Source organism: Lagenorhynchus albirostris, chromosome 3 (genome assembly GCF_949774975.1).
Source record: "Lagenorhynchus albirostris chromosome 3, mLagAlb1.1, whole genome shotgun sequence".
NCBI lineage: Eukaryota > Metazoa > Chordata > Mammalia > Artiodactyla > Delphinidae > Lagenorhynchus > Lagenorhynchus albirostris.
In genome coordinates, this window is record NC_083097.1 from 122,078,872 (window position 1) to 122,091,225 (window position 12,354).

Consider the following 12,354-nt stretch of genomic DNA (forward strand, 5'->3'; position numbering starts at 1 on the left):
TTTCTAGCATGAGGCCAGTGTAAGTATGTTTGTGTGTTTGTATTCATCATAAAAGCAGTAGATAGAAAAGAAAGCTCCACCACTCTAAATCCCAGCTGCCAGGAAGGGGACGGATACGTGCAGCTGTGAGCTCGAGAGCTACCTGGAGTCCAAGAGCAGGCCTAGGTCCCAGCACCCTGCGTGCACCGAGCCTCTATGCTGGACCATGGGAACCCTAAAGCCTCGGATCCGTGTGGCAGCTGGGCCTGGGGCAGCCCTAGGGCGTGGCCTGCCTGGACCAGAGCCGCATGTGCCTCTGCATCACTTTGAAGAATGGTTTGCGGCAAGATGCCCAGCGGGAGGACTTCCGCATCTTCCAGCCTGGGCCAAGGCTAGAGGTCCTAAAACCCTGGGAAGGATAAGCCCAACCTGCTGACCCAGAAGAGGAATTTCCGGTCTGCCCTAAACCAGAAGGAAGTATTTTATTGCATTTGGTCTAGGACAGAGCAAGGACCCCCCAGGATCTGCACTAGATCTACGAGTTTGTGACCTCAGGAGCTGGGGACTTTCCTGAGCCGGATACCTCTCCAGACACCAGTGGCAGATGTGGTACCTCTGACGCCCAGAAGGAGTTCCTGAGTGACATGGGCTTGGCCCCATTACCAGATGGGGGCCCTCGAGCCTGGGTGTGGACCCTGAGCACACTCCTCAGCTTTTGCTGAGCTCCACCTTAAACATCCCTGTTCCCTGCCCTAACTTGGACCCCCGCTCCCACTCCCAATAGCCCACTGTGGCAGCTTACTTGAGGAAGGTGAGTACCAGCTGTGGCATGGGAGGGGCTGGAGCTGGGGAGACGGCCCCTTACACTCTCTCATCCCTCTCTCTTAAGATTGCTGCTATCACTGCTCAGAGTGGAAGTTCAAGGGGACCACCTCCTACCTGGGTACCAAGTCTTCCAGCAGACTGTCTTCTGCCCCAGGGGCCTGTGGCTGGTGGGGCCAGATGCAGGGGACAGGGCACTGCTTGGACAGCCAATAAGACTGTCAGACCCCAGGGTATGACAGGCTACATGAGGCTCTGCTGAGCTGCCTTGCAGGGGGGTGGGGGGAGGAAGCGGGGAGCTCTGCAGAGAGCTTGGCAGCAGCTATGGGCCCAGAGGCTGGGGTACTGCCACTGGTACTGGGCCATGGGCTAGACCGCCTTCCTGATGGTGGCCACCAGCACAATGGCGAGGCCCCCAAGGGCAAGAAAGGAGGCATGTTCCACCTGGAACCTTTTGTGGCAAACCTGATTATCTTCAGGGAAGGAAGCAGACACCATCTACACCCTGTAATTCTCTTGCTGGGGACTCATGGTCCCAGGACCAGCTGTCTATCAAAAGGCTCCTGGTGGTCAAGGTTGTTCCCATGTGCCTCAGCACCCTGCCAGATATGGCCCATTTAGAGGGTACCTCCTCCCTGGGGCATACCTTGAACCTGCACATTTCCAACAGCCACTTACTCTCCCTCACCTTGAACCAGTACAAGGCTTATCTCCAAGACCTGGTCAAGGAGGTGGATTTCTAGGTCACTGGGAAGGCCTGAACCCTTGCTCATCATGGGTATAGGGCCCTCAGCCCTCACCTCAACCAAGAAACAGGTTCTTGAGACAGGCCGAAAACCCCTCAAACGTAAAGCAACGTATAGAGAGTGGAAATTGGCCCATAATATGATTCTCCAGAGAGAGCCATTGCTAAGAGTATGGCCCACATACTGTGAGCCCGCAAGACAAAATCCAGTTTAAAATATTTTTTTAAAATATTTCTATTAGTTGCCACAAAATAAAAATCTAAAGGTTCATGTAACTGAGATATTTTTTGTGGCGCTCTGAAGGCGGCAGAGTAGGAAATAGACTACCACAAAGTAGCACGAGAAGTTACAGCTTTTCTTGGAAAATCCAAAAATCCACCAACCCATTAGCAATGATTATCTGAAGCTGAGTGGTACCAGTTGATTTCACATAGGGTGTGCTCTCAAGGTTGTCACAGTACCTACCTGACCCATTCATAAAACCAGTCTGGCCCCCATATGCATTTGAGTTTGCAATCATTGATGTCTATCCTTTCAAAACCCTTCTGTAGTATGAGTATTATGAACACTGCCTACAATTTTCTCTTTTGTATTGTATCTATCTATGTATTCCTCTGGATGACCACATTATGGTATATATACACAATCCCTTCCTGATGGATATTTATCATGAATCACAAAGATGGTAACAGTAAAAACCCTTATATGTATCTTTGTATATTTGGGCATTTCTCTTGAATAAACTTCTGAATGTGAAATTACTGAGTAAAAGGGAACACATATTTAAAATTTCAATAGATAATGCCAAAATACTGAAGTTGGTTTAGAATCCAAGCCATTTTTTGCCCCAAGCAAGGAGCAAGGAGTAGTTGAGTTTAGAGACAGGCACCAGAGATGAACTGTTCAACTCACAGACATAGAGAACAGATTTGTGGTTGTCAGGGGGACGGGGGTGGGGGGAGGAGGGATGGAGTGGGAGTTTGGGATTAGCAGATGTAAACTATTATATATGGAATGGATAAACAGCAAGGTCCTACTGTATAGCACAGGGAACTAGATTCAATATCCTGTAATAAACCATAATGGAAAAGAATATGAAAAAGAATGTATACATGTGTAACTGAATCACTTCGCTGTACAGCAGAAATTAACACAACACTGTAAATCAACTATACTTCGAAAAAAAAATGTTTTTTAAGAGATGAACTGTCCAACATGTGAGCCCTCTTCTTCAATAACCGTACTCCTATACTCCTAATCTACCCATAGATGATTTCCACAAAGATAATATTGCAAATGGAAAAGGCAGATGCAGCAGGACAAATATATTTTAGAGTTCTAGCTGACAAGTTATTTCACAGTCATAAATTGGGCGTGAAAACAAAATGAGATAATAATTCTGGTTATATTTATGGAATTCTCAATTTGTTGTTAAAAACAAAAGGAATTTTTATCCAAATATATTGACTAGTCTTTAGTTTTCGGCACTTCTCATCATTTCATCTAAAAAAAATACCCCCTATATTTTCTCCATTTATGTTTCAGGCTTATTTCCATTTCTGTTCCTTGTAGATTAACCCGATGTTACTGTGTGAAGGCTGCTTATGTTTCCAAGGTTTGGGCTCTACTGAGTGGAACTAAAAATAAAAATCTCGGATCAAAATTACAATAAGGAATTCACAAAAATAGCGTTGTTTTTTCTATGATAAATGTAGCAAATGGGATGACTTGAAGGTTAAGAGTAGAGATTGCCTGGGCATAAGTCTTGACGTTCCCCCAAGCACTAGTTGGGGCAAAACATAAACCTCTCTAAAACTGTCTCTTAATCTATTAAGATTGGGGTAATACTAGGGTTATCGTTCTTTGCGCAGAATCTGGCACAAAATAATGTTCATTGTTATTGTTTATTCTAACATAATAGCAAGCCCCCGCCCCCTCTTAAAGTCTATAAGATGCTACAACGCTCAAGACCACTGCAGCTACTCTGTGAGTTGACAATCATGTAATGGCCAAATCGGAATGAATGACTCCTTCAGGAAAAGAAGAAGCCAGGAGTTGGGCTCAGTTTTAAATTGTACTTTAGATGCAACACCATAAATGATAAGAGGCCTGGTAAGAGGATAATGGCTAACCTTTACTTAGCACTTACTCTGTGTCACACTCTTTGAAGCATTTTATAAGCATCTTCTCAGTGTATGCCTACAATGATCCTATGGAATGAGCGCTATTATTATCATCCCTGTTGTACAGATGAGAAAACCAAGTACAGAGTGTTTAATCAACTTGCTCTAAGTCATCCTCTTATTTAATAAGATGGCATAAGTCAGAAAGAGAAAAACAAATATCAGGTAATATCACTTATATGTGGAATCTAGAAAAAGGGTACAGATGAACTTATTTGCAAAGCAGAAATGGAGACACAGATGTAGAGAACAAAGGTATGGATACCAAGGGGAGAAGGGGGAGATAGGATGAATTGGGAGATCGGGATTGACATATATACACCACTATGTATAAAATAGATAACTAATGAGAACCTACTGTATAGCACAGGGGACTCTACTCAATGCTCTGTGGTCACCTAAATGGGAAGAAAATCCAAAAAACGGGGGATATATGTATACGTATAGCTGATTCACTTTGCTGTACAGCAGAAACTAACACAACATTGTAAAGCAACTATTCTCTTATAAAAATTAAAAAAAAAAAAGATGGCACAGGCCTTCTGACTTCAGAGCTTACACTCTTAACCACTATAGTAAGTCAGAAACAATGGCAGAAAGAGGCCATTTACAGCTAGGACAAAAGGAGGAATTCAGGTATTGTCAACTAATATCTTTCAAGCAACTACTCTGTACCAGATACTGTTCTAATGCTACCAATGCATATTAGGAGGTTTATTCCTTATGCCATGCCTGAGAATTACATGTTACTGATAGCACTTTTGCGGATGGGGCTTAGAGCTATTGAACACCTGGGGTCACAGAGCTGTCAGCGGCAGAGGTGAGTTTCCTAAACATGTTTGCAGATTCCAAGTCCCAGGCTTTCTCCCTAGGATTGCAGTAAGATTTCCAAGTACAAATGAGTCATCCTCACCACTCAGCAAATATTTATTAAGCACTTATTTGTCTCAGGTGCAAATGAACAACACAAACGGTTCCTGTACCAAGGAACAGGGATTATTTGGAAGAGGAACAATTTACAGGGACAAGTGAGTAAGTAGTATTTTATATAATTAATATATAATCAGCACCATCACAGGGCCCAGAAAAATGTCTAATTGATTTGGCAAATATTTACAGTCAGTTACAGAAAAATAATTCTACTTCTCTCTTTTAAAAAAGAGGAAGATAGGGGACTTGCCTGGTAGCACACTGATTAAGACTCTGTGCTCCCAATTCAGTGGGCCCAGGTTCAATCCCTGGTCAGTGAACTAGATCCTATATGCATGCCACAACTAAGAGTTCACATGCCACAACTAAGGAGCCCGCCTGCCACAACTAAGACCCAGTGCAACCAAATAAACAATAAAATTTTTTAAAAGGAGGAAGACATTTGTTTACCATGTATTTTCATATTATCCTAGAAGACTTACCTATGAAGAAAGGCATGTAGGACTAATCAGGGCAAGTAAGGAATTACTAAGTTTTGTAACTTTCCCAACTGTGATCAAAAGTACTAGATCGTGGTTACTCATTAGCCTAGGCAAATAGTCAGCTCTTGCACAGACTTGCCCTGAGTTTAGTAAGTATTAAGGGTGCATCCTGCTCATGGTTTTGAATCAAAACATTTACTGATTTCATCAGAAAAGAAACAGTAAAGGAAAAGGAGAAAGACAGGTTATGAGTGAAGTAATTGACCACAGCCCTTTTCTTTTGTAAGTCACAGTATCTGTTGTGGAATAACATCTACATACAGCAATTTCGGAGCTTTGTGATTTATTTTTCTTTCCAATGGCTATCTTATCAATTGTAATGCATAGATTATTAGTGTTACAGGATTTAACTCTGTCTGTTGAAAATGTTTTAGTAAATCTATAATGATTTAAGCTAGTTTTATTATCTTTGAAATATTTATTACACTAGTAACATACATTCATTGTAGAAAAACTACAAATACACATGAGCAAAATAAAAAAATTAAAATCAATTGGTAAGTCTAGTGGCCAGAAATAACTGTCACTGACATTTGGGCATACATTCTTCTAGTCTCAATAATATATATCTACATATCATTCTTAAATAACCTGGGCTCATATAGCTTGTAAGTGTCTATATTTACTTAATTGTGCATGTCCTTTATGTCATTAAATATACATCTCCACTATAATTTTCAATAGCTGTAATATCTATCTATCTATCTATGCCACCATTTATTTACCCATTTACCCATTCCCCTATTATTGGACATTAAGGATGTTTCAAATACCATAAATAATTACATGAGGAACATACTGGGGTATATACCTGTTGCATTAGTATAAATTTCTAGAAGTGGTATTTCAGGGTCAAATAAGGACATATTCGTAAGATTTTGGCTAATTTTTTTACTGGTTTCTTTTCTTTGTTTTTTTTTTTTTTTTTTGAAATAATTATAGACTCACAAGAAGTTGCAAACATGGAAGTAGTAGAGAGAAATCCCTTGCACCCTTCACCAGTCTTCCCTCAATGATAACATCATACATAACAATAATACAGTATAAAAACTAGGACACTGGCATAATGTAATAACTATACTACAGACTTTACTTGGATTTAAGCAGCTGAATTATTTTTTTAATATTAATAGAATGGTAAGATGCATTCTCACTTTCCTACTTTCTCTTCTCACACAGCTGTCTTTAGCACTCCCTTCAAATCCTACGGAGAGGAAAGACTACAACTATGTTTAGTAGACCATTGTCTTTTATTAAAAATTAAGAGGAAAAAAATGCAAGTAAGACTTTCACCAGATGCAGAGGTGGTTGAACCAACATTTATGACACAGAAAATGCGTAGGATTCTGCCCTCCTTTTGGTTCTTTGCATCATTCCAGTTCCTTTATAATACACTGGAACAAAGTTTTCCAAAGCTGAGGGTACCCCAACACAAAGCAAGTAACAGTGAATCACACAGTGAGAAAGTGATTCATTTCTCCTTCACTCCTTTGATGACATCAAGGAGAAAGCCTCAGTTTAGGGCTACTCTTCAATGCCTCTATAACACTTACTAATTCTCCCTTTTTAACAAATTGCTTAGGCCTCAAGTTCAGACGTAGGCAGCAGCATCATTTAATTGGAATTCAATGGCATTTTACTGTTTTAACGAAATGTACTTTTGCTTTCAAAATGCAGCAGATGAAACTGGTTTTCCATTTACAGGAGTATTTGTTAAGTTTCCTTTTGAAATAAATTTATTTTAACAAAAAAGTGATTTTATTTTTAAAAATTAAAAAAAAAAGCAAAAAGATGGAATGCAAATAGCTGAGCTTAGTGATACATTCTGTTAGAGCATTTTGGTCAATAAAGAACTGACCAGGGCTTCCCTGGTGGCACAGTGGTTAAGAGTCCGCCTGCCGATGCAGGGGACACGGGTTCGTGCCCCGGTCCGGGAAGATCCCACATGCCGCTGAGCGGCTGGGCCCGTGAGCCATGGCTGCTGAGCCTGCGCGTCCAGAGCCTGTGCTCCGCAACGGGAGAGGCCACGACAGTGAGAGGCCCGTGTACCGCAAAAAAAAAAAAAAAAAAAAAAACAGAACTGACCAGCCAAATGGCCCAGCATATTCTTCCTTGGGGTTGAGTTTGGGTGAGAGTGAGAATCACCTGGCTTCTGGTTCTCTTCTAGGATTTGCTTACAAAAATGAAATAGATGAACAGAATCCTACATCTATTAAGCACTTATTGGATGCATCGTTTCATAGACTCCCCAGAACAACCCAATGAGATAGATTTCATTAATAATTTCATTTTAAACATGAGGAATCCAAGGGACAGAGGACCTGGCAGGGCTAGGATTCAGACCAGGTGACTGCTGGTTCATACTGTTTCTCATTAAACTTAAAGACCATTAGTCATCTCTAGAAAATCTGGGATGACTCTTTATCCTTGCCAAGACTTTGGGTCACTGCGGGTCTGGTGCTTGCATAGGAATTCCCTAAAGTACATTCCTGACCTGATTAGACAGACATACTCCTGATTAGAAAGGAAATCTCACAGTTCATTATGGGCATGCATCTTTCAGAGAAAGACAGAAGGTCTAAATAGCCATTCAACCCCTGCCGTTCTACTTTCCTACACATTTCCACTATTGGAAACGTGCCCACTTTTCTCCAATCATTCCTCTCCTTGAATAGTTCCAAAGGTTTCCCAATATCATTAGAAAACCAAATCACAGAGGCAAATTCAGCATCACGGAAACAGATAATATAGCTCGATTTAAATATTTAAAACCTATATCCAAATTTATACTAGGTACTAAGGACAGAGAGCAAAGAATTACAAAGCATGGGCTCTGCCAACAAGAGTCCAGTGACAGTCAAGAGAGCCTTCATGACCTTTCAGTTATAATACCTTAGATTTCCAGTGACCTGAACTCCTTTGATGGACTTATGGATTGGGTTATGAATGACTAAGCTTATGGCAAAGCTCCTGAGACCACCAAAGTGTTAAGAGCAGCTCAAATGAAAACAGCACACCTCTAACGTTATAATTCGAAAAAGTAAGTAAATTTCATTGACAAAAATTGTCTGCGGGAGAGGCCTTCAAGATGACGGAGGAGTAAGATGTAGAGATCACCTTCCTCCCCACAAATACATCAGAAATACATCAACTTGTGGAACAACTCCTACAGAACACCTACTGAACACTGGCAGAAGACCTCAGACTTCCCAAAAGGCAAGAAACTCCCCCACATACCTGGGTAGGGCCAAAGAAAAAAGAAAAAACAGAGACAAAAGAATAGGGACGGGACTTGCACCTCTGGGAGGGAGCCGTGAAGGAGGGAAACTTTCCACATGCTAGGAAGCCCCTTCACTGGCGGAGACAGGGGTTGGCGAGGGTGAACTCTCAGAGCCACAGAGGAGAGCGCAGCAACAGGGGTGTGGAGGGCAAAGCAGAGAGATTCCCACACAGAGGATCAGTGCCAGCCAGGACTCACCAGCCCGAGAGGCTTGTCTGCTCACCCGCTGGGACGGGTGGGGGCTGGGAGCTGAGGCTCCGGCTTCAGAGGTCATATCCCAGGAAGATGACGGGGGTTGGTTGCATGAACACAGCCTGAAGGGGGCTAGTGCGCCACACCTAGCTGGGAGGGAGTCTGGGAGAAAGTCTGGACCTGCCTAAGAGGCAAGAGACCATTGTTTCGGGGTGCACAAGGACAGGGGATTCAGAGCACCGCCTAAATGAGCTCCAGAGATGGGTGCGAGCCACGGCTATAAGTGTGGACACCAGAGATGGGCATGAAACGCTAAGGCTGCTGCTGCCGCCACCAAGAAGCCTGTGTGCGAGCACAGGTCACTCTCCACACCTCATCTCCCAGGAGCTTGTGCAGCCCACCACTGCCAGGGTCCCACGATCCAGGGACAACTTCCCCGGGAGAACACACGGCGTGCCTCAGGCTGTTGCAATGTCACGCTGGCCTCTGCCCCCTCAGGCTGGCCCCGCATTCCGTACCCCTCCCTCCCCGCAGCCTGGGTGAGCCAGAGCCCCCTAATCAGGCGCTCCTTTAACCCCGTCCTGTCTGGGCAAAGAACAGATGCCAGAGGGTGACCTACATGCAGAGGCGGGGCCAGCGCCAAAGTTGAACCCAAGGAGCTGTGCGAGCAAAGAAGAGAAAGGGAAATCTCTCCCAGCAGCCTCAGGAGCAGCGGATTAAATCTCAACAATCAACTTGATGTACCCTGCATCTGTGGAATACCTGGATAGACAACGAATCATTCCAAAATTGAGGCAGTGGATGTTGGGAGCAACTGTAGACTTGGGGTTTGCTTTTGGCATCTAATTTGTTTCTGGTTTTATGTTTATCTTAGTTTAGTATTCAGAGTTTATTATCATTGGTAGATTTGTTTATTGATTTGGTTGCTCTCTTCCTTTTATATATATATATTTTTTATATTCCTTTTGCTCTTTTTGTGAGTGTGTATGTATATACTTCTTTGTGTGATTTTATCTCTATAGCTTTGCTTTTTACCATTTGTCCTAACGTTCTGTCTGTGTGTTTTTTGGATTTTTTTTCAGTATAGCGTTTAGAACTTGTTATCATTGGTGGATGTGTTTTTTGGTTTGGTTGCTCTCTTCTTTCTTTCTTTAATTACTTTTTAATTTTTTAAATTTTTAATAATTGTTAATGTTTTTATTTTAATAAATTTATTTTATTTTTCTTTCTTTCTTTATTTTTTTCTCCCTTTTATTCTGAGCCATATGGCTGACAGGGTCTTGGTGCTCCAGCTGGGTGTCAGGCCTGTGCCTCTAAGGTGAGAGAGCCGAGTTCAGGACATTGGTCCACTGGAGACCTCCTGGCCCCACATAATATCAAATGGTGAAAGCTCTCCCAGAGATCTCCATCTCAATGCAAAGACCCAGCTCCACTCAACGACCGGCAAGCTACAGTGCTGGACACCCTTCGCCAAACAACTAGCAAGACAGGAACACAACGCCACCCATTAGCAAAGAGGCTGCGTAAAATCATAATAAGGTCACAGACACCCCAAAACACACCACCAGACGTGGACCTGCCCACCAGAAAGACAAGATCCAGCCTTATCCACCAGAACACAGGCACCAGTCCCCTCTACCAGGAAGCCTACACAAACCACTGAACCAACCTTAGCCACTGGGGGTAGACACCAAAAACTACAGTAACTACGAACCTGCAACTTGTGAAAAGGAGACCCCAAACACAGTAAGTTATGCAAAATGAGAAGACAGAGAAACACACAGCAGATGAAGAAGCAAGGAAAACACCCACCAGACCTAACAAATGAAGAGGAAAAAGGAAGTGTACCTGAAACAGAATTCAGAGTAATAATAGTAAAGATGATCCAAAATCTTGTAAATAGAATGGAGAAAATACAAGAAATGTTTAACAAGGACCTAGAAGAGCTAAAGAGCAAACAAACAATGATGGACAACACAATAAATGAAATTAAAAATTCTCTAGAAAGAATCAACAGTAGAATAACTGAGGCAGAAGAATAGATAAGTGAGCTGCAAGATAAAATAGTGGAAATAACTACCACAGAGCAGAAAAGAAAAAAGAATGAAAAGAACTGTAGACAGTCTCAGAGACCTCTGGGACAACATTCAATGCATCAACATTCGAATTATAGGGGTCCCAGAAGAAGAAGAGAAAAAAAAGGGACTGAGAAAATATTTGAAGAGATTATAGTCAAAAACTTCCCTAATATGGGAAAGGAAATAGTCAATCATGTCCAGGAAGCACAGAGAGTTCCATACAGGATAAATCCAAGGAGAAACACACCAAGACAAATATTATCACAGGATCAAAAATTAAATACAAAGAAAAAATATTAAAAGCAGCAAGGGAAAAGCAACAAATAATATACAAGGGAATCCCCATAAGGTTAACAGCTGATTTTTCAGCAGAAACTCTGGAAGACAAAAGGGAATGGCAGGACATATTTAAAGTGATGAAAGGGAAAAACCTACAACCAAGATTACTCTACCCAGCAAGGATCTCATTCAGGTCCAACAGAGAAATTAAACCTTTACAGACAAGCAAAAGCTAAGAGAATTCAGCACCACCAAACCAGTTTTACAATAAATGCTAAAGGAACTTCTCTAGGCAGGAAAGAGAAGAGAAAGAAAACACCTACCATAACAAAGCCCAAACAATTAATAAAATGGTAATAGGAACATACATATGGATAATTACCTTAAATGTAAATAGATAAAGTGCTCAAACCAAAAGACATAGACTGGCTGAATGGATACAAAAACAAGACTTGTATATGTGCTGTCTACAAGAGACCCACTTCAGACCTAGGGACACATACAGACTGAAAGTGAGGGGATGACTCTCTCTCGCCCTGTCACAGCTCACCCTTCCCCCTCCCCATAACCTCAAGTCCGTTCTCTAGGAGGTCTGTGTCTTTATTCCTGCTTTACCCCTAGGTTCTTCATGACATTTTTTTCTTAAATTCCATATATATGTGTTAGCATATGGTATTTGTCTTTTTCCTTCTGACTTACTTCACTCTGTATGACAGACTCTAGGTCTATCCACCTCATTACAAATAGCTCAATTTCGTTTCTTTTTATGGCTGAGTAATATTCCATTGTATATATGTGCCACATCTTCTTTATCCATTCATCCGATGATGGGCACTTAGGTTGTTTCCATCTCCGGGCTATTGTAAATAGAGCTGCAGTGAACATTTTGGTACATGACTCTTTTTGAATTTTGGTTTTCTCAGGGTATATGCCCAGTAGTGGGATTGCTGGGTCATATGGTAGGAGGGAGACGCAAGAGGGAAGACATATGGGAACATATGTTTATGTATGACTGATTCACTTTGTTATAAAGCAGAAACTAACACACCATTGTAAAGCAATTATACCCCAATAAAGATGTTAAAAAAATAATAACAAGTATCAGTTAGATCAAAAAAAAAAAAGAAAAAGAAAAAGAAAGTGAGGGGATGGAAAAAGATATTCCATGCAAATGGAAATCAAAAGAAAGCTAGAGTAGCAATTCTCACATCATACCAAAGAGACTTTAAAATAAAGACTATTACAAGAGACAAAGAAAGACACTACATAATAATCAAGGGATCAATCCAAGATGAATATATAACAATTGAAAATATTTATGCA

General features: G+C 41.7%; 1 pseudogene; it reads left to right on the plus strand.

The window, feature by feature from the left end:
- The first annotated feature begins 205 nt into the window (after nucleotides 1–205).
- Nucleotides 206–1,544, plus strand: LOC132518511 (interferon regulatory factor 3-like; annotated as a pseudogene).
- Nucleotides 1,545–12,354: the final 10,810 nt, after the last annotated feature.